Raw genomic sequence first — 21,010 nt, 5'->3', positions numbered from 1 at the left:
AGTGGTGTTTTCAGTTAACTTTTGCTGCATCACATACCACCTGGAGATGTAGTGACTTAAAACAATAACTCACTGTTCTTTGGGTCAGCTGAGTGGACTGAACTCATCCGGGACGGTTTGTTTGTGCTCCGTGTGTTTGGGCTGGGCTCAGTCCTGCATTAGCAGTCAGCTGGTGGCTGGCGGCCTCATCCACTTCTCTGGCAGTTGGCTGGTTGTCTGTAGGAGAGATGGAGCTAATTGGACAACGAGTCACTCTGGCAAGCCAGCCTGGGCTCATTCACTTGGTGGTGGTAGCAGGGTTGCCAAGAGCAGAAAATGAGAGCAAACTCCAACATACCAGCTCTTCTCAAGGCCTCTTCTGGTATCACATTTGCTAATGTCCCATCATCCAAAGCATGTCACACGGCCAAGCCCCGTTTCAAGGAATCTCCATAGACCTTTTGGAGGGAGAAACTGCAAAGTCAGTTGCAAATCATATGTGTCAATTGCAAATGCACACACAGATGGGAAGAACGCGTGGCCATTTTAAAATCTGCCACAGTATTTGTTCCAATTTACACTCCTACCAGCAGTGATGAGAGGTCAGTTGCTTATGTCCTCACCAATACTTGGTATTACCAGTCCTTTTCATTGTAGCCATTCTGTTGAGTGAGTGGTGGCATTTTGTTGTGTTGTTAATTTTCATTTTCCTGGTGACTAATACTATCAAACACCCTTCATGTGTTGATTATCTATTTGAATATACTTTTTTGGAAGAGCCTATTCAAGCCTTTGTCCAATTTTAATTGAATTATCTGCCTTCTCAATTATTTATAGGATACACACATATACATACATATATATTCATTATTTATGTATTCTCATAGTTTGTTCCTTGCCTTTTCATTATTTTCATTATTTTAATGGTACTTCTGATAAATAGAAGTTCTTAATTTTAATAAAGTCCAGTTCTCATCTTCTACTTTACATTGAGTGTTTTTGTGTCCTATTTAGGAACTCTTTGCCTACCCCAGGTGATGAAGATATTATTAACTTCTAGAAGCTGTATTATTTTACCTTTCACAGTTAGATCTATGATCCATCTGGAATTGATTTTGGGGTGTAGGTAGAGGATTAAGGTTAATTTTTTCCCATATTGATCCACCACCATTTATTGAAAAGACTACGTTTTTTTTCTGAACTCTCTAGTATATTCCAGTGACTTATTTTATATCCTTTCACCAATACCACAGTTATTGAATTTAGCTTTCTAATAAATCTTGATATCTGGTAATGGAAGTCTTCCAAGTTTTTTTCTTCATCAAGATTGTTTTGACTTGTCTTGGCCCTTTGCATTTCCATATAAATTTTAAAATCAATTTGTCAATTTCCAACTTGTCAGTGACCTACAGGCATTTTTGTTGAGGGGCGGGGGGTGCATTGAATCTATTGATTGTTTTGGATAGAATTAACCCTTAAAATTTTGAGTCTTCTAATCTTTGAACTTGGTATATTCTTTCATTTATTTAGGTCTATTTAAAATACTCTCAGGAATGTTTTGTAGTATTCAGTGAAGAGACCTTGTGCTTTTGATTTATTCCTATCCATTTGATGGTTTTTGCTGTTATTGTAAATGGTATTGTCTTTTAAATTCCCCCCTTTTTTTTTCCGTCATAAAGAAATAGAGTGTTTGCCTCAGAACTGTCTTGTTGCCTCTTGAGGGTAATATGTTTTTTTCTTTATTTATTATTAGGATTTTTCCCCTTTAACTCCAATTTTCAGCAGTCTTAATATGATGTGCCTAAGTGTGGTTTGTTTTTGTATTTTCTTGCTTAGAGGTGATAGAACTTCTTGAATCTGTGGCTAGATGTCTTTTGTCAGTTTGGGGAAATAGTTTCTGCCCCATTCTTTCTCCTCTCCTGGAATTTTAATTACACATATGTTAGAATTTTCCACCATGTCCCATGTCCTTCACTTTTTTCTCTATTTTTCTGTCTTCTTTTCTTCTCTGTGTTTCAATTTGGCTTTGTGAACTGACCTATCTTCCAGTTTGCTAATTCTCTCTTCTGCTTTTAATCTATAATTAAATCTAGTTTTTGAATTCAGTTATATTTTTCAGTTCTTGAACTGACATTTAATACTTTTTTAATAGACTCCAGTTCTTGGTGAAATTCTCCGCATTTTTATCTATTTCCACGACCATGTCAATCATAGTTATTTTAAAGTGTGAGTCTGAGAACCTCAATGTCTGGGTCACATGTGATTCTCTTTCTATTGTTTTGGCTTTTTTTTTCTCTTGAATTTTGGTCATGGGTCATATTTTCTGGCATGCCTGGTAGTTTGGATTGAATGACGCACATTGTGTATAAACAATTATAGAGACTCTAAATGACGATTACCTTCCCACAGAGAAGATTTACTTTATATTGACAACTTGGTCCAATCAGGAGTTCAGCTGACTGGAGGTGAGTTTCAGGTTTTGTAAGGGCTGTTTTATCTCTGAGTTATCACACCCTTCCTCGCAGGGTGGGACCCTTCACGGGTCTCAATTGAAAGTTTAGATTGTGTGCCAGGACCCTTCATTTTTGGAGGGTTCTGAACTCCAAGTTTTGTCTTCCTAGTACCAGGAGACCACTAAGACCATGGTGACACTTTTAGCCTGAGAAGCTCTCTGTTGGGTGGTTGCTTGGTTTCTTCCTCTTGGACTGTGCCCACTTAGTTTAGGACTATGTCAATGCCTTGAGGGAAAATCACACAGGGAAAATGGGCTGGCTCCTCAAATCCTTTCAGTTTGATAGCCCTGACTTCCACTTTGTGTCTCTGCAGCCCAGTATCTATCTATCTATCTATCTATCTATCTATCTATCTATCTATCTATCCTCTACACCTCAGCAAACTCCCTGGGGAAAGTAGCAGTGGCAACTATCTGGCTCACCCCAGTGCATTTTTTTTCCTCTCCAGGATCTTGATCCCTTCAGTCCGGGCTGCTTTGGTTACTCTCTGTTGTTTTAATAGCTGTTTTATTTGGAGAGAGTGTTTTTATAGCTGTTTTTGTGGGAGAGTTAATCTGATACAAGCTACTTATTTATAGGTGTGATAGAAGTTTCCCATTTCTTAATGTTTAAAGAAGAATATTGTGTTGTCAGAAATATGTACTATGCAAAGGGAAAGTTCTTTTGGTCTTGTGCAAGCGTCACTCAATTCTTCTGTTCCTGTGCAAGGCTTCTTGAGACGTCTATGTGTCTTCTGAGCCTCACTGCTTTATTTGCCGTTTGACCTTAGGCAGATCTGGAGAGTTCTGACGATTTGGTCACAGCTTTTGTAACTCTCCGTTAGTCGCTGGGGACCTGAAGTTCCTCAATCTGATCTCTAGGGAACAGAATGGCTTCTGTGACCGCTTTGCAGCTGGGAGTGTGGCGATGGAGCGTTAGATGATCCTCCAAGAGTGGGCAGGGATTCCCCTTGCAGACTCCACTGGGATGAAATATGGGTTTGTGTCATCCAAAACGCAACGAGGGCAACTGGCTTAAATAAATAATCCCCTGTTAAGATATGGCCGTTGCTGTGCCTAGGGAAACAGTTTCCATAGGAAACAACAATAAAAATAGCATTATTTTTAAACTGAGAAGAAATGACACTTTGGTATCCAGATTTTAAAATAACACAGAATAACAGAGGAAATGTTTGAAGATTCAGCTATATTTTGATTTTACAGCCTCCTTGCTGTATTCTTTAGATTACATTACCTGGAACCACAAAGTGGATCGTACTCCAGTGTTCACGTAATGCATTGTGGGGAGGCTGGAAATAAGGGGTGTGAGCGGGTGGTAGTCCACTCTACTCTTAGGAACAATTAAAGTTGCAATCATTTTAGTATCTTATTTTATGATCATAACTTAGAGACAAGGGGTTTTTTCAAATTATGTAATATTCACTGTTCTTATAATTAAACTCCTCTTCTGAAGAGATGGAGAAGAGGTAGTTCCTTGTAACCTGCATGTGCTTGAAAAAGGTATTGAAATATCTTCAGCCTTTCCTATAGGTCAAAAATATGAAACTGACACTGCAATCAAACGTTTCAATTTTTTGTCTCTTGAAAGGTTTTCTTAAGTTGTTGAGGTTTCTTTCAGCTGGCTGAGTTATCAACCAACAGTCATGAGCTTTTCTTCTCAAAAGAAATAATTTGTTTTTGATAAGAGCAAATGACTCCAATTTTTCTTCAATATTTTTGACTTGTTTTCTACAGGTATCCAGAAATTACCCTCTGCTTAAAGAACTATTCTAAAAACATGTCCTCTCTCTTCTGATCACAGAATTACAGACATCCGATTATGAGCAATGTGAAAAGCCTTGTTAATGTTTTAAAAACTGATTTATTTTAACGATTACTTTCTGCTTTCTGGTGGAGGAATTAGAGACAGATTTAGAGGAAGCAGGGTCAGATATGGGAGTTAGAGAGTCCTGGGAGAACATACAGACGAATGGACTTTCTCATCAGTGCTCATGTCACCCAATCACAGGTGTGAAATTGACCACTCAATCCCTCTATCCTCCAACTTTAAAGAGACAAAGAATTTTAGAATTTTATTTAACAGACAACAATTGAAGGTGAATTCAAATAACACCTCCATCATGGGACAGAGCTGTGCTCAGAAATGACTCCAGGGTGAATTCTGGTTGCCTCAGACAATGCCTCTCCTAGAAGCTGGTCAAAACAGCACTCAGAGATACCTGTCCAAAGGGAAGTGGGCTATTGTCCTTGCCACAGCTGTTTGGCAATCAAAACCTGCTTTGGCATCTGAGCATCTGGGCACGCCCAGCTCTGTCTGCTATTGCTAAAGAATTTCAGTGCCCTGAGGGAAATACAAGATGATGGGAATAAAAAGAGGTTGGTGCTGGTGATGCTTTGCTGTTTAGAGACAGCTTGAAAAGAGCTGGAAGGAATAACACAAAGAAACGAAGGTGGAAAAGCAGCTGTTATTTTGATTTTGTGGTAAAAAGAATCCCCACTTATTAAAATTCTTCCTACCCCCTCAAAGCTAAAGTTTAAAGCTACCTCCTTTCAGATAACTTCTGGTTGCCCCAGCTAGGAGTGAACACCTGGACCCTCTCATACAGCGTTTATGTGCCGCAGTTAGGTGTTGATAACTCTCTGTGTGCCTAATTTGTTTTACCGGGGTGCAGGTTCCTCAAGGGGAGATATAATGTCTAAAGTTACTTTGTGCCCTCTGTAGATCCAGAAATGACCTTAAATCAAATAACTTGTGTGATCTCAAGCAAATAACGTAACTTTTCTATGGCTCAGTTTCCTCAATAAAAAAGGAATATTAAGTACTCCCCTAACTGGGATTTGGGGATTATATAAAAATTAAATTAAAAATTAAGTAAAGTGTGTAGTATGCTGCTTGGCACATGATACTCCAATACATGTATCATTTTACATATGTGTATATATATATATATATATATATATACACACACACACACATTATATATATACATATAATCATACATATATGATTGCCATACATTGATGATATGCCATTCCAGGGCCACCTGGCTAAGGTGAAAGAAGAAAGAGCAGTGCCTGGCATACTTTCTAAACACATACCTCTCCCTCTCTCTCTCCTTCTCTTTTTGTCTGTTTAGTTTTTATTGTGTCCTCACCCCAAGGGAACCTGGCTAAGAGGTAGGGAAACTAGACAAGAAAGCATGTTCCCTAGTAGTCAAATAAGCTTATAAACATTTTCTTGCGACATTGGGAGCCTTTCTAATAACAAAACTTGCTGGCTGCTGTCATTCCCTGTGCTGTTCTAGAGGGGCTACGAAGTGATCTCATTGTCAAGGCCTTTGGTTTATAGAAACATCTTTGCCATTAATCAAAAACTACAGGCTAATTGACATCACACACTAGAATGGGTGCAGAAACATCTCAGGCGCCACGCAGAATAGAGCAGCTTGGTACATGTTGCTAAGGTACTCTTCTCTGGGTTTCTAGGGTAATAGGCATCTTGACATCCCCAGGTTTGTATTCAGGCTATTCCTAGCATGATGATGACAGTCTGTGGCTGTACCTGAAGATCTGTAATTTTTGTCACTCTTCATGACTTTGCTGCATTCCTTCCACACTGCCCATCCTTTCCACAAACCCTACAAACTGGCCTCACCACTCCTTCAAACTGTTCTCAGAAGACAGCATGACCTCCTCATTTCCAAGTGCAACGTCCTCCTGCTGCGAGACTCCATGCAGACCTTCTCTGCAATGTTTCTCACTGGGTAATGCCCTGTTCCTTCTAAAAGTTTGCCCTTCGTTGGCTTCTTCGGAATAATACTCCAGGTCTTTTTCCTCTCTGGACGATCCTCCTTTTTTGCCTTTGCTCACTCCCACCTTCTGTCCCTTAAATATCAGCATTCCCCAAGGTTCTGCCCTGAGCTACATTCTTTCCTTGCTCTATATATTTATTCCCACTTGAATCCATCCACTCACATGCTTATTAAAATAATGGACCAATATAGAAAAGCCTAACGGAGAAAGTAAAAAAAAAAAAAAAAATCACACAAAACATTAAAGGTAACATTTATCGTCTATCTATATTTATGCATATAGTTGCACAATTTTATCAAAATTGGATCATTCTATACTTGTGTTTAAATCGATAATATGGTTTGAATACTGTAGGTCAACACAGGATTTTTGCCATCACTTTAAGTGGACCATATTTAAGTGTATTGTTCTTTGCTAGGGCTGACATAACAAAGTATCACAGACTTAAACAACAGAAATATATTTTTCCACAAATCCGGAAGCTAGAGGTCTGAGATCAAGGTGTCAGCAGGGTTGGTTTCTTCTGAGGTCTCTCTTGTTGGCTTGTAGGTGGCCATCTTCTCTCTGTGCCTTCACATGATCTTCCTCTGTGTATGCCTATGAATATGGATTAGGGCCCAGCATCTTTAAAGGCCATATCTCCAAATACAGCCATATTCTGGGGTACTGGGGATTAGGATTTCAACATATGAATTTGGGTGGGAGGGGACACACTTCAGCCCATAGCACATATATTTTAAAAAATAATTCTTCATTCATACCATTTTTTCCCCAAATATTTAAACAATGCCATGAGAGTTGTCTTTCTTCCTTGGTTTTGGAATTTTCCTTTCTTGCCTTTGATTAAGGATGAATAAAGGTCCAGACCAAATGTCAGATTCCACATTAGTTACAGTATTCCTTTATCTGTGACCCCTTGCTCTATTGTGTGTACCATCATTGTGGCAATTGTCTGCCTTATGGGAGTGTCTTTTTTTTTTTTTTTTTTAAAGATAATCTTTTTTTAAAGACTGTTGCTTTTTTTTTTTTTAATTTTTATTTATTTATTTATTTATTTATTTATGGTTGTGTTGGGTCTTCGTTTCTGTGCGAGGGCTTTCTCCAGTTGCGGCAAGCGGGGGCCACTCTTCATCGCGGTGCGCGGGCCTCTCACTATCGCGGCCTCTCCCGTTGCGGAGCACAGGCTCCAGACGCGCAGGCTCAGTAGTTGTGGCTCACGGGCCTAGTTGCTCCGCGGCATGTGGGATCTTCCCAGACCAGGGCTCGAACCCGTGTCCCCTGCATTGGCAGGCAGATTCTCAACCACTGCGCCACCAGCGAAGCCCCGGGAGTGTCTTTAGTTACCTTCTGGATGCTACATTTAATATCAGAGACTAGTTCTTACCCGTCTCTGTACTCCCATAGTCTAGCACATGCCTGGGACTCTGAGGATAGATGGATAAGATATAGTTCATCAATATTACTCAAATTTATCTTGGGTGCCCAAAGCTTTTAAGGTTCAAACCTTAAATTTTTCATATCATTTAGACTCCTCTTGTCTCCTTTTTTCTTCTCCATCTTCTCCTCTATAGTCTTTTTTTCAGCCTACAAGAGATTTTTCAAAGCTTTGCCTCAAGCTCACTGAACATCTGTGTTAATCTAGATAGTTAGATTTGTTTCACTATTAAGATACCAAAGCTAAAAAAATGGAATTTTTATTACTTACTTTCCCTTTTGCCAGGAGGATGATAAACATTTACCAGAGAAAAGTTGATTGAGATCATGGTAAGTTTTTCTTGTGATGATGGATTTACATGTAGACAGAGCCATCGATCATGGGGGCTCGACAATACTGATGTGTAACTTAGCACTTTAACCTATTTACATTTTTCTAGTAAATTAAACATGTCTTCTTCTGTTCCAGGTATTCCATTCCTTCTTACCTGTGCTTGATAATGCCCATATTTTGCCTAAACCTCAACAATCAACCTTGCTAATAAAGTGCTGTTCTGTATCTGAGTATGTGGATGTCCCTCATCAACAGAGGACAAAGCCACAAAGTGAGAATTATAACTAATTCTCACTAATTATAGAATAGGAAATGTCAAAAGAGAAAGTCCCTTACATTTGGTGGTTTCCAGAAGATAGATTTTTAACTGAGAAAAATATATTGTTTGGAAATTCTTTTATTCATTTTGAAACAAACTGGGGTATGGAGATAAAAAGGTAATCCTGTTCTTCCAAAAAATATTAAGAAATACTACAGGAATATAAAAAAGTTTAGATAATGATATAATAAAGATATAAAAACTCCCTCTTATCAGCCATGCAGCTTGGACTCCTGATCCTCGTTTTCTTCTTTCCTCCCTCCTTCTCTTGAAAAAAGAATACCCTGAATTTTGTGTGTAGCATGCCTTTGGGTTTTGGGGGGAATTTTAGTATATACTTATATATGTATATAATCACAAACAGTATATCCTGTTATAATTCATATAAAAGATATATTTTTGTGACCTTCAGCAAATTTCTCTTTTCATTCAATATATTTTTTGAAATTTATGTTTATTATTATAGTTTTAATTATTCCATTTCACTCTATATAATATTCTATTGAATAAATAGCTCAGAATTTATTTATCTAATCCCCTATTAATGGACATATAGGCTATTTCAAGTTTTAATTTTTTTTACTATTTAAAAAACAACAGGACTTCCCTGGTGGCGCAGTGGTTAGGAATCCACCTGCCAATGCAGGGGACACGGGTTTGATCCCTGGTCCAGGAAGATCCCACATGTCGCGGAGCAACAAAGTCCATGCACCACAACTACCAAGCCTGCGCTCCAGAGCCCGCGAGCCACAACTACTGAAGCCCGAGTGCCTACAGCCTGTGCTCTGCAACAAGGGAAGCCACCGCAATGAGAAGCCCGCGCACCGCAACAAAGAATAGCCCCCACTTGCTGCAACTGGAGAAAGCCTGCATGCAGCAACAAAGACCCAATGCAGCCATAAATAAATAAATAAATAAATGAATAAATAAATAAATAAAAATTTTTAAAAGGTAAGCTTTATAAGAAAATAAAAATAAACAACAACAACAATGCTTCAGTGAATGCTCTTGTACCTGTCTTCCTCTTAATAGCACTAAAGGCCTAGATGGAGGCAGTATATGAGAATTCCATTGTTTCACTTCCTCACCAGCAGTAGTATTGTTTCAATCGTGGTTTTTCATCATCATCAACATTTACATAAAGACTGTGACAAGTATGCATATTTTAATCCCTAGAGAAACTACTAAAAAAATAAGGCAAAGAGGAATAGGTTAAAAGCCCATCAATGAGTTAAAATGGAATACTGAATTTTTTTTGATAAAACCAAAAGGAATAACAAAGGATCAAAATATCAGATCAGACAAATAGAAAACAAATAAAAATGGTAGACCTAAATCCAACCACAACAGTAATTACATTAAATATAAATGTACTAAACACTCCCATTAAAAACAGAGACTGTCAGACGAGGTAAAAAAGCAAGACCTAAGTACATGCTGTTTAAAATTATTACCTTTATGTAAAGTTTCAGAGGAGTTGAAAGTCAAATAATGGAAAAATATGTACCGTGCAAACAGTACACATAAGAAAACTGAGCTGGCAAATTAATACTATAAAAAATGACTTCAAAACAAGGAATATAACCAGAGAAAAGAAGAACACTTATAACAACAAAATGGCCAATTCATTGGGAATATATAACAGTTAAACAATTATAAATGTATATGCTCCTAATTACAAGGCTTCAAAAACATGAAGCAAAAACTGACAGAACTAAAGGGAAAGTAGACAAAACATTGCTGGAGATTTTAACACCTACCTCTCAGTAACTGTTAGGACAACCAGAGAAAACAGTAAGGGTATAAAAGACCTGGCAAAATTATCAACCATCTTGAACTAGTTGACATTTAAAGAACACCACACATAAGAATGGCAGAAACACATTCTTTCCAAGTGCACCTGGAATCGTAACAGGCTGACCATATGCTTGAAAATAAAACAAGTTTCAATAAATTTAAAAGGATTGAAATCTTAGAGCCCATTCTCTGATCTCAAAATTATTAAATTAGAATTCAGTAACTCTAAGATACTTAGAAATTTAACAACTCAGTTCTAAATAAACCATGGATAAAAGAAGAAATCACAAGGACAATTAGAAGATACTTTGAATTATGATAATAAAAATACAACATATCAAATTTTGTGGGATGTAGCTAAGGAGGTTCTTGGAGGGAAATTTATAGTTTTAAATATTTATATTAGAAAAGAAAAAAGGTATACAATCAATCTAAGGTTCTACCTTAAGAATCTAGAAGAATATGAGCAAATTAAACCCAAAGTAAATAGATGGAAGGTAATTATAAAGGTAAGAGCAGACATAAATGAAATAGAAAATAAATAGCTTAAATTAACAAGGCAAAAATTTGGTTTCCTGAAAAAAATAAGAAAATTGATAAACCCTTAGCAAGACTGATTAAGAAAATTGCCAGTATCTATAATAAATGATCTTATGGACATTAAATAAATAATGACAGAATATTATGAACAAATTTATGCCAATATATCCAACAACTTAAATGAAATAGAAAAATTTCTTTAACAGTATAACTTACCCAAACTGACACAAGACGAAATAAAAAATAAGAGTAGTTCTATATCTTTTGAAGACATTGAGTTTGCTATTATAATCTTTTCCTCAAATAGAACTCCAGAACCAAATAATTAGCTGGTGAATTCTATCAAACATTTAATAAATAAACAATACCAAACCTTCTCAAAAAAACAGATGAAGAAACAATTCCCATCTTGTTTTTATGAGGTCAGGAGAATCCTGAAACCAAACTTGACAAAGACATGACCTCCCCCCACCCCCGCAAAAAAAAAAATCAGTAGCCAATAACTCTCATTAACATAGATGTAAGTTTTTTCACAAAATATTAGTAATCCAAATCCAATAATATATGAAAAGGACTATGCATTTTGACCAAATGAGGATTATCTTAGAAATGTAAATTTTAGCATTCAATTATCAACCAATGTAATACGTCATATTAACAGAATAAAGGAGAAAATGAATCATCTCAATAGGTGCAGAACGAATAGCTTACAAAATTCAGCATCCATATATATAAGAACTCTCAGCAAACCAGTAGTAGAGGGAAACCTCCTCAACCTGATAAAGGCATCTATAAAAATCCCGAAGGTAACATCATATTTAATGATGACATAGTTGTTGCTTTACCCCCAACATTGGGAACATGCAAGGATGTACACTTTTTTTTTCTAAAACAAAACAAAAGAACTGTAAATAATTAATTAACTCTAGTTTGCTGGTTTGCTTTTTATGGTGGCACGGGTTAGCAGTTCCAAAACTTTTTAGTACTCTAGACTTGAAGAAATGAATAAATACATTGAGAATAATGGAAGGAATGAGCTACAAATATGGAAAGTGAGAAGCATGCATTACAGCTTGTAGTTTTTGATTGGAAGTGCATGTTATCAGTTTGAAAACATGGTTTTTAGCATTGAGAAAAATAAATATCTGTGCCTATGTTTTAATAGATATATAAATAGAGATATATAAACACACATGTGTTTTCCACTAAAAGGAACTAGGACCCCTTGGAGAAATGACAGATTGCAGGGCTGGGACAGGAAAAGTACAGGGGGAGCCTGGAACATCTGACTGAGGCAGCTAGGGAAGCAAGTGCTCAAGGAGTGACTGGGTCATGTCAAATTTCACAGGAGTTAACACGAAGGGGCTCACGCTAACCAAACCTGGAACAGTTTGAATGTCAAAATAACTATTGACAGATTATAGTTATAGTTATTTATAACTAAACAATAGATTATATCCCATTGAATAATAAAAGTATCTATGAGGCCATACTGATATAAATAAACCAGTGAATCAATAAATAAATGGGGAAGAAAAGAAAGGTCTTTCATATGCCAACAAAAGTGGGTAGGGGGGAGACAGAAAAATAAAGGAAAGAAAGAAGGAAGGAAGGGAGGAAAGGGAAGGAAGGAAAGGGAAGGAAATAGAATCAAGAAATCAATAGATACTAAAATTAGTAGGTGAGAGTTTGATGAAGAACAAGACATTTGCAGTCTTTGTATTTATTAACTACAAAGGAAAATAACAACTTTATATTGGAAAAACCTAGTGGAACCTCCTTACCCTAGTAATCAAAATGAACATCATGAATATTGGGACAAACCAGCACCATGGACCTTTGGACCTGATACTGAGAAAGACACATCACTTCACTTTCCACCAAAAATGCATAACCTGATTTTTCTTCAACATATCTAAATGAGCTAAATAGAAAGGTGGAAGACATCTTAGCTCATTAACAAAAACAAAAAAACAAAAAAAACACAAATTGTATCTATGTTGTTCCAGAAAAGATGTAAGATAGCTAAAGTAAAAGTTAACATTTTGAAATAATTTTAAACCCAGAAATAAGTCTGTACTAGAACAAATTAAACTGTCTCTTAAGGTGAAATATTACTACAGGAACAACAGAAAGTTATAAAAATGAAAATTTCTTTAAAATATACTTGTATCTTTATCTTATTAGATCATCTATAATTAAGAATATCCCAGATATTTTTACACCCCAAATAGGGATAATCTTCAGGTTTCACTAATGTACAGTTATGCAGATGTTTGTAGGAGAAAAAGGACACATTGGTTTTCTGAATTAGCAGTCAGGCTACTGACCCCCCGAAGAAGTCCTTCTGAGTGAGCAGACACACTTATAAAGGTCTCAATTTCCTTTTGAAAGAGAATGATATAAATGGTGAAAACTGATGAGAAAAGGGAAAATAATAAGAATACCAGTAATACCTGCTTATGAGTTTACTACTGACAAGCACTTTCACATATTTTTTTGATCTCACAACCAACACTTGAGGTGGGTAGGTTTCAATTATTCATTCCAGTGAGGTTTTTATTTCCCACAAATGCCAAGGATGCCAAGGAAAGTTCGTTCTTGGATTTGGTTTCCATGTATTCAGAAAATAAATAAAAGTCAAACAAGTTTTTTTACTGACTAGCTTTAGTTCAGAAATAGCATTAGACATTTCTCAAAATCCATTCTTTACAGAGGAGACAAGAAATTTCTGAAATCCACTTTGGATTCTTTTGGAATTCTTTCTAAGCTGCATTTTTAGTTAAGAGAAGTGTTTCTTTGTTTTGCTCACGTCCTTTGAGGAGCAAATGGGTATTGACTGTCCAAATGTAGGTGTTTTGAAAACCAGGCTGGGCTCTCGCCATTGGAACCAGACTTGCAGAACTCAGAACTTTAGTCTCCGTGTCTTCCTGCAAGGGTTAAATCTAGGGAGTGGTAGAATTGTTTCTCATCGTCCATAGGATGCTTCTCCTTTTCCCGTTATTTTACCAGTTAGTGTTCTGTTGCATGTTTTACAAGTAATCAACAAAATAGTTTTGGAGCCTTTCTACCTCTTCATCATTTTTGCTTCTTCAAACCTGAGTGCATATTTATTTTGCTTCTCAATTAATAATTGTCTGTATTTTGGGGTGTCAGTTTAGCCTTGGGCTGGAGATACATTCCAGCTTTATCCAGCACCTGCAGCTGGAAGCAGTATGGACATGCTTCTTCGAAATCCTGTGAGGAACTGCAGGCCCAGAGGCGGCAGCAGGTGTGACCCACGCAGGTATCTTGTAGTTTCAGCAACGTTGCCTTCATGCCTGTGGCTGAAACCCGATGAGAGCCCCATTGTGGATTACATTATGAAGAAATGCCAGTCGAACCCAAATGGAATGACATTGTACAAAATAAGTGGCCTAAACTCTTCTAAAATGTCAAGATCAAGAAACTAAAAGAAAGGAGGTAGAACTGTTCCATATTGAAGGAGTAAGTGCTAGGTATGAAACCTGGGCTGGATCTTGAACTAGGAAAGATTAACTATAAAGGACATTATTCAGACAACTGATGAAATTGGATTATGGACTGCTTATATATGTATATACAGTTTGCCTATAATTATATGAGCCTGGAGAAGGATATATACTAAATTGTTAACATTGGTTACTTGGGAAACAGTAGGGGTTAGGGATGAAGGGGAAAAAACACCACACTTTAAAAAAGCATACAGGATGAACAGGACGCATGACACGATTCCACTTTTATTAAATGATACATGAGTGGGGACTTCCTTGGTGGCGCAGTGGTTAAGAATCTGCTTGCCAATGCAGGGGACCCGGGTTCGAGCCCTGGTTCAGGAAGATCCCACATGCCGTGAAGCAACTAAGCCCGTGCGCCACAACTACTGAGCCTGCGCTCTAGAGCCCGTGAGCCATGACTACTGAGCCCGTGTGCCACAACTACTGAAGCCTGTGGGCCTAGAGCCCGTGCTCCGGAACAAGAGAAGCCACCGCAATGAGAAGCCCGTGCACCGCAACAAAGAGTGGCCCCTGCTCGCCTGCACACAGCAATGAAGACCCAACACAGCCAAAAAATTAATTACTTAATTAATTAAATCTATTTTAAAAAAAAAGAATCCGCCTGCCAGTGCAGGGGACACGGGTCCAAGCCCTGGTCCGGGAAGATCCCACATGCCGCGAAGCAACTAAGCCCGTGCGCCACAACTACTGAGCCTCCGCTCTAGAGCCCACGAGCCACAATTACTGAGCCCGCGTGCCACAACTACTGAAGCCCATACTCCTAGAGCCCGTGTTCCGCAACAAGAGAAGCCACCGCAATGAGAAGCCTGCGCACTGCAACGAAGAGTAGCCCCCGCTCACCGCAACCAGAGAAAGCCTGTGTACAGCAATGAAGACCCAACGCAGCCAAAAATAAATAAATAAAATAAATTTATATATAAAAAACATGATACGTGTGTGTGCATAAAATGAATTACATAACAGATGGTCAACAAAATGTTAATGACTGTTATCTTAAGGTAATGGGAATTTGAACAGCTTTTACATTTTTCATATTTATGCATAAGAAAATTTTTTGTAATACAATGGTTTCAATGCACATGAATTATTTTTATTAAAATCCTAAAAAGTAACTTTTTGGTGTTAAAAGAGCCAAGAAAAAGTCACTGGGGAAATTATAAGTACATTTTGGATTAAATTTTTTCTGCCTCATCCAATTTTTTTCTTGCAGTGCTGAGTTTATTACTTTAAACATCTTACGTGTTTTGACACAAGATGTTCCCAGATGTGCTGAGCACGTGTAAAAATTCGAGCAAACTCTCTGGGTTGGAAGGAATTAGGGTGCCTGATTTTCTGAGGAATTTTGTTTGCTATGGGAGCTTCGGCAATTATTTCCTGAGCTAATTCCTGAATTACCACCCCTGAACTCTCAGAAGAAATCCCCTTCTGGCATTTTCAAAGTTCTTCTTCTAGGACTGGGTCCCTTTGACTTACATACTTTGACCACACAGGTGCACACTCAACTTGGCCTCGAAAGGTATACAAATCATCTGTCTTGGGATCTGAATGTCTTCCCCCTTCACCGTGGAGAAGACCGTACTTTCTCCTGGCTGCCTGGAGGTATTCTGAGAATGACCGAGGTGGGTTTGTGGAATGCTCAGGTGAAAGGAACAAAGCTCTAATTTTGTTAATAATGTAACACCTGTTATCTGTAAACCCACTGAGGCAGATGAGAACAAGGAAAGATGCGCTGGAATCAAAGATACCATCAACACTCAAGGGAGGGCCAGCTTGGTGCTCTTAGGGTTCACGGCTGTGGTAGCTTGAGGAGCGTAGCCCCATGTAAAGAAGATGAAGAGTTAACGCTCCCATAAGGAGCTCCCAGCTAATAACAGATGGGTTGGTGGACAAAGTTCAGCAAACTCGCCCCGCAGGTGGGGAAACTGTGAGGCAGGGTCTGTACCACCTCCCACAGTTGCCTGGAGGGTCTGAGCTCCAGCCGCCCACAGTGGCAGCTTCTCCATGCAAGCTTTATAGGCTCACCCATCCCTAGCTCACTTCCTATCTCGCAGTGTTTTATGGAATCCTCTCCCAAGTAAAGTATTTGCTCTTGAATCCTTGTCAGTTCCACTCTAACTGGAAACATCATGTGTTTTCCCACCCTTCCCATCTCCTTGAGATTCCAACTCCTCTTGTCCTGCCTATCATATTGTCAGAGTCCTGGAGTCTCACTTTGCTACAGTCTAGGCCTCATAGATCTCCCTTTCCGCTGAAATCAAGATACTCTTCCCTACTCAGTTGGCAGTGAGTCAGACACAGTATACTCTTCCACTGTGTAGTGGAATCAGACATGCATACCTGGCCATCAATCCTGACTCCGTTACTTACCAGCTGTGAAACCTTGGGCAAATCACCTAACCTCTCTGATCTTCAGTTTTCTCCTCTGTGAAAGAAAGGTAACATTCCTTACCTTGTCAGGTTGTCCTTTTGATTTAATAAGCTAAATGTATAAAGAACCAGGATATTGCCTAATACAAGAAGATATTCCAGAAATGATAGTGATTTTTATTACATAATTTTCTTCCATTACTTACTTTCTTATGTGTCTCCATCTTGTTTTCCCAACTAGACTGTAGCTTCTCTGCCGTATTCAACTTCTTTATCACAATACCTTTCACGTGACGGGCACTAAATAATAATTAGTTATCAGCTTTCTAAAGCTTTAAATCAGAGGATACACTCTTTCAATTCAAGATTCATTTATGAATTATTTGTTATTGTGAGGCATTCTCAAGGAATTTTTTGCAGGTAACTCCTTTTCTGGGCCTCAAATTTTCTCATATAAAAAACAAATGTTTTGGTCTATAATTCTAGATGCACTGAGGTCCTTCTAGCATTAAAGTTTGGAAGCTATATATTCCTGAGGGCAAGTACTGTATGTTACTCTTCTTCCTGACCCTTCCACACTTACTATAATGGTGGTCACAGATTAAGTGACTTCCCAGTGCATGGAGAATAGATTCCAGATGCCTCACCCAGCCTTTCCTCTTTCATCCTGTCCCTCACTCCATTCCAGCCAGACTGTGTTTACTTTGCACCCCTAGAATTTTCCAAGCTTGATCTGCCTTGAGGTCTTTGTACTTGCTGTTTCTTACCATTTGGTTCTCTGCTCAAGCGTCTCCTCCACGGAGGTCTCTCACCCCACCCCAGTCTCTCTATCCAACAACCCTGCTCTGTTTTTTTGTTCATGTCACGTCTCTCTGAAATTGTCTTATCATTTAATCATTTATTTCCCTTTTTTGGTTTGCATTTTATTTGCATTTATTGTTTTTTCTCTCCACCTCTCCCTCTAGCCCCCAAATGTAAACTTCTATCTTGGATCCCTTTATATCCCTGCTGCAAAAAAAATACTTCGCACAAACTAGACCCCTAAATAATTGAGAAATGACTGAATAAACTCTACCACACCTTACAGGGTAGTTTTTAGGTGGTGAGTTAAAATCCATGGCTGTCATGCCAGGTTCTAGTGAATTTAAGTATGTGTCCTAAGCTAATTAATTGCCATAGGTCTGAGTAAACATGGAGTAGGAAGAAACAAGGAATTCTTAGGAAGACAACTGCAAACAATCATATCAGCTTATCTAGAAACTTGCTGGCAGTGGGAAATTTAGAGATAATTTTTAAAGATGTAATTCATTTCTTTTTATTATGGAAAATTTCAAACATAAACATGGACCCTCTTGTGCACGGTGGTGGACAAACCCTAGGGTAGCCACTCATCCTAGTATTCACACCCTTGTAATATCCCTTCCCCGAGTGTGCTCATCCTAGTATTCACACCCTTGTAATATCCCTTCCCCTGTGACTTGCTTTCTAACAGATAGAGTATGGCACATTTGATGTCACCCCTGTGTGATTACCTTGTGTTGTATGAGATTCCGTCTTGCTAGCAGGTTCGCTCTGGAGACTCTCCTTGCTGACTTAATGAAGTAAGTTGGCCGTGCTGGCCCATGAATGCCAGGTGCCATCTAGGAATTGAGGGCAGCCTCCAGTGGACAGCCAGCAAAAGCCAAGGTCTTCAGTCCTACAGCTACAAGGAAATGAATTCTGCCAGTGACCCAAGTGAGCATGGAAGCTGATTCTTTTCCAGTTGAGCCTCCCGATGAGAATACAGCCTAGCCAACACCTTGATGGCAGGTGTGAGACCCTAAGCAGATGACCCAAGTGCTTGGACACCTCACCCACAGAAACTGAGATAATAAATCTGTGTTGTTTTAAGCTTCTAGGTTTGTGATAATTTGCTGCCACAGATAACTAGTACAGATATATCTATCACCCAACATTAACAATTTTCAAGTTTGCCAATATCTATATCCTCATGTTTTTGGGGGGTGGATGGGCTGGAGTATTTTAAAGCACATGCAGATATTTTTGTATGTTTCTCTAACAGAGAAGGACTATTAAAAAGCATAACCATGATGCCAGAAAAATTAAGGGCTTAATTGAGAACAAGAATAGGAGTCTTTTTTTAAAGCAACCAAGTCAATGGATTTAGTATATTAACTGGACACCTGGAGAAAAGGTGCTTGCAATAAATCAAGTAACATCCTGTTGATCCTATGAGCTAAAGGATAGGAAAGCATGGGAGAGTTTTCATTTGAATTGTCTGAGGCTTGCCAGTTGTTTTTTTTAAAAAACAGTACAGCCGCAGAGTACTTAATTGTCCCTACAATGTGCTCATTGGTCATACAATATCTAAAACCATTCGAACCCATTTCTGACTAAGCTCCTACCCATTCCCCTAACCTGCTTTAGAATAGATCCTTGTAAATACCATTTTTATTCATAACTCCTTATAATTTCAGGTCCTACTCGAATTGCCATTCCCACCACTTTTTACTTACTACAGGAAGCTCTTCCCAACTGGCCCTAGTTCTTTTCCTCTCTTGGATAAACCAATCTCATCTCCCTTTGACACCGCTCACCTAGGCAGCGCTTAATAAGGGAAATTCTCAGGGCTCTCGGTTCAATCCCATCTCTACCACCCGGGCGGTTTGTGATCTCTGGCAAGTAGTTGAGCGTTCTCTCGGCTGGATACAATAGTGCCTCGCAGGGTTGTCGTGATGATTAGATAAAGAACGTGTGTAACGTGTGAAGCGCCCAGCACCGAAAAGGCGCAGCCGAACCCCAACCCTTCCCTTTGTTGGTTTCCATCTCCAACCAAAGAGCACCAGAACGCTCAGCACCGCGCCTCTCCCGCCCTCGTCGCGGAGGATGCAGGGATTTGTAGTTTTTTGGTCCCCTAGTCGCGGTTCCTCTCGGAGCCGGACGGCGAGAGGAAGAACTACACATCCCAATCGGCCGTGAAAGGAAATTGGGGCGCGGAAAACCGATCGTCCCCGCCCCGTCTTCGCTCTCGCGGCCCACCGGCTGTGCCCACGGCGGGAGGGTTCAGACCCCGCGGCAAAGCCAGGGCCGAGCGCAGGAGCAGATACGCGGGGACAGTCGGGCTGGGCGGGAGACCACAGCGGGTGGCCCCTCTGCCGCCGTGGGAGCTCGCGGGGGGAAAGGAGAGAAATAAAGCGAGCAAATTGTGAGCGCCCGTGTCGGAGAAGTGAGAAAGGGCAGGGGAAGCAGCAACGCACGCAGAGCCTGGCTGCCACAGGGCTTGTCCTCCGGGAGGGACCCAGGGCGCTTCGCTGTCCCCTCCTCCCCGCGGGAAGCCTGGAAACCCGGCCTGGAAGCTGGCCGGGCACGGAGACTCCCGCCCGCAGCCCCCATCCCGGAGTCCGGCCCGCCTCGTGCAGCGCCTCCCCATCCTGTCGCCGGGGCACCCCCAACCCACTCCCGGGCAGCAGCAGAGCCCCCCCCCTGGGGGAGGGAGAGGAAGAGTCGGGGCGGGCAGGGGAGGGTCACCTCTCCGCGCCGGTTCCTCAGGTCCCCCGGAGTCGCCAGAATGGGTTTGCGTGTTGCTGCGTAAATGTGTGTCCCGAGTCGGCAGCAGCCGCCGGGAATAAACCGGGAGAAGCCGGGAAGCGGACAGAAGTCTGTGGGAATGCGCGCGGCGGGGCATCGGGTGCCCGGCCGGAGAGGCCCTCGGGCGATGCCGGAGGGAGTCCAGCGCCCGCCCCGGGGCCTCGCCTGCCCTGCTGGTGGGCACGGGGGCGGGGGACCCTTCCGAGCTCGTGCGGGCTTCGCCCGCGAGAAGGAGGAGCCGGAGGAGGAGCCCGGCGGGCGAGGCGCGGGCCGCCGCCCACCGGGCCGGGAGGAGGCGGACCAGCTCGGAGCGAGGCGCGCGCGCCGGGGCTCAGCCTCGCAAACAAGTGTCTGTGGCGCTCGCCCCGCGGCCCAGAGACGCGCTCCGCCGCTCCCGGCGGCCCTCCTTGCGCCGGGCCTGGCCCCTATGGGGCCGGAGGGAACCAGGGAGCCCCTGGCCGCGCAGCCCGCGAGCCGCCGCCGCGACCCTCCGCCCAGGCGGCCCCGGCAGCTCAGCGCGGGGGCCGCGGACTCGGCTCGGCTGCCAGGCGCGCCGGCGCGGGGTCGCCGAGCGAGCAGCGCCCGGGCTGTCGCCGAGCCCGCTCCTGACAGAATAACGTGCTTGGTTTCCCCACCCCTGGGAGGGGTTGCCGGGGCCGCGAGCTGCCTCCCAGTTTCCATCGCTCTCTCCTGGGGAGGATCCGCCGCCGGGAGGAAGGATTAGAATAAACCTGACCGAGGCGCAGAAGTGGCTCCCGAGGAAGCCGGCGCCGGGGCCGCCGCCTCGTGTC

The 21,010-nt window shown here is 41.0% G+C and overlaps 1 long non-coding RNA gene across 5 annotated transcripts; it reads right to left on the bottom strand.

Moving 5' to 3' along the window:
• Positions 1 to 343: 343 nt before the first annotated feature.
• LOC132375816 (uncharacterized) lies at positions 344 to 20,431 on the bottom strand. 5 transcript variants are annotated; one of them, XR_009506121.1, is made up of 5 exons: positions 20,160 to 20,431; positions 18,164 to 18,333; positions 16,838 to 16,931; positions 16,632 to 16,686; positions 6,615 to 6,901 (listed from the first exon to the last, which is right to left on the bottom strand). It is a non-coding gene; the product is annotated as an uncharacterized LOC132375816 (long non-coding RNA). The 5 variants fall into 5 exon arrangements; XR_009506120.1 differs by lacking the exon at positions 6,615 to 6,901 and adding an exon at positions 13,182 to 14,054; XR_009506122.1 differs by lacking the exons at positions 6,615 to 6,901; positions 16,632 to 16,686 and adding an exon at positions 344 to 437.
• Between the last annotated feature and the right edge of the window lie 579 nt (positions 20,432 to 21,010).

Source organism: Balaenoptera ricei, chromosome 12, assembly GCF_028023285.1.
Source record: "Balaenoptera ricei isolate mBalRic1 chromosome 12, mBalRic1.hap2, whole genome shotgun sequence".
In the NCBI taxonomy this organism is placed as follows: domain Eukaryota; kingdom Metazoa; phylum Chordata; class Mammalia; order Artiodactyla; family Balaenopteridae; genus Balaenoptera; species Balaenoptera ricei.
Note: the sequence above shows the minus strand (reverse complement) of the source record. Positions and strands in the feature narration are given on the sequence as shown.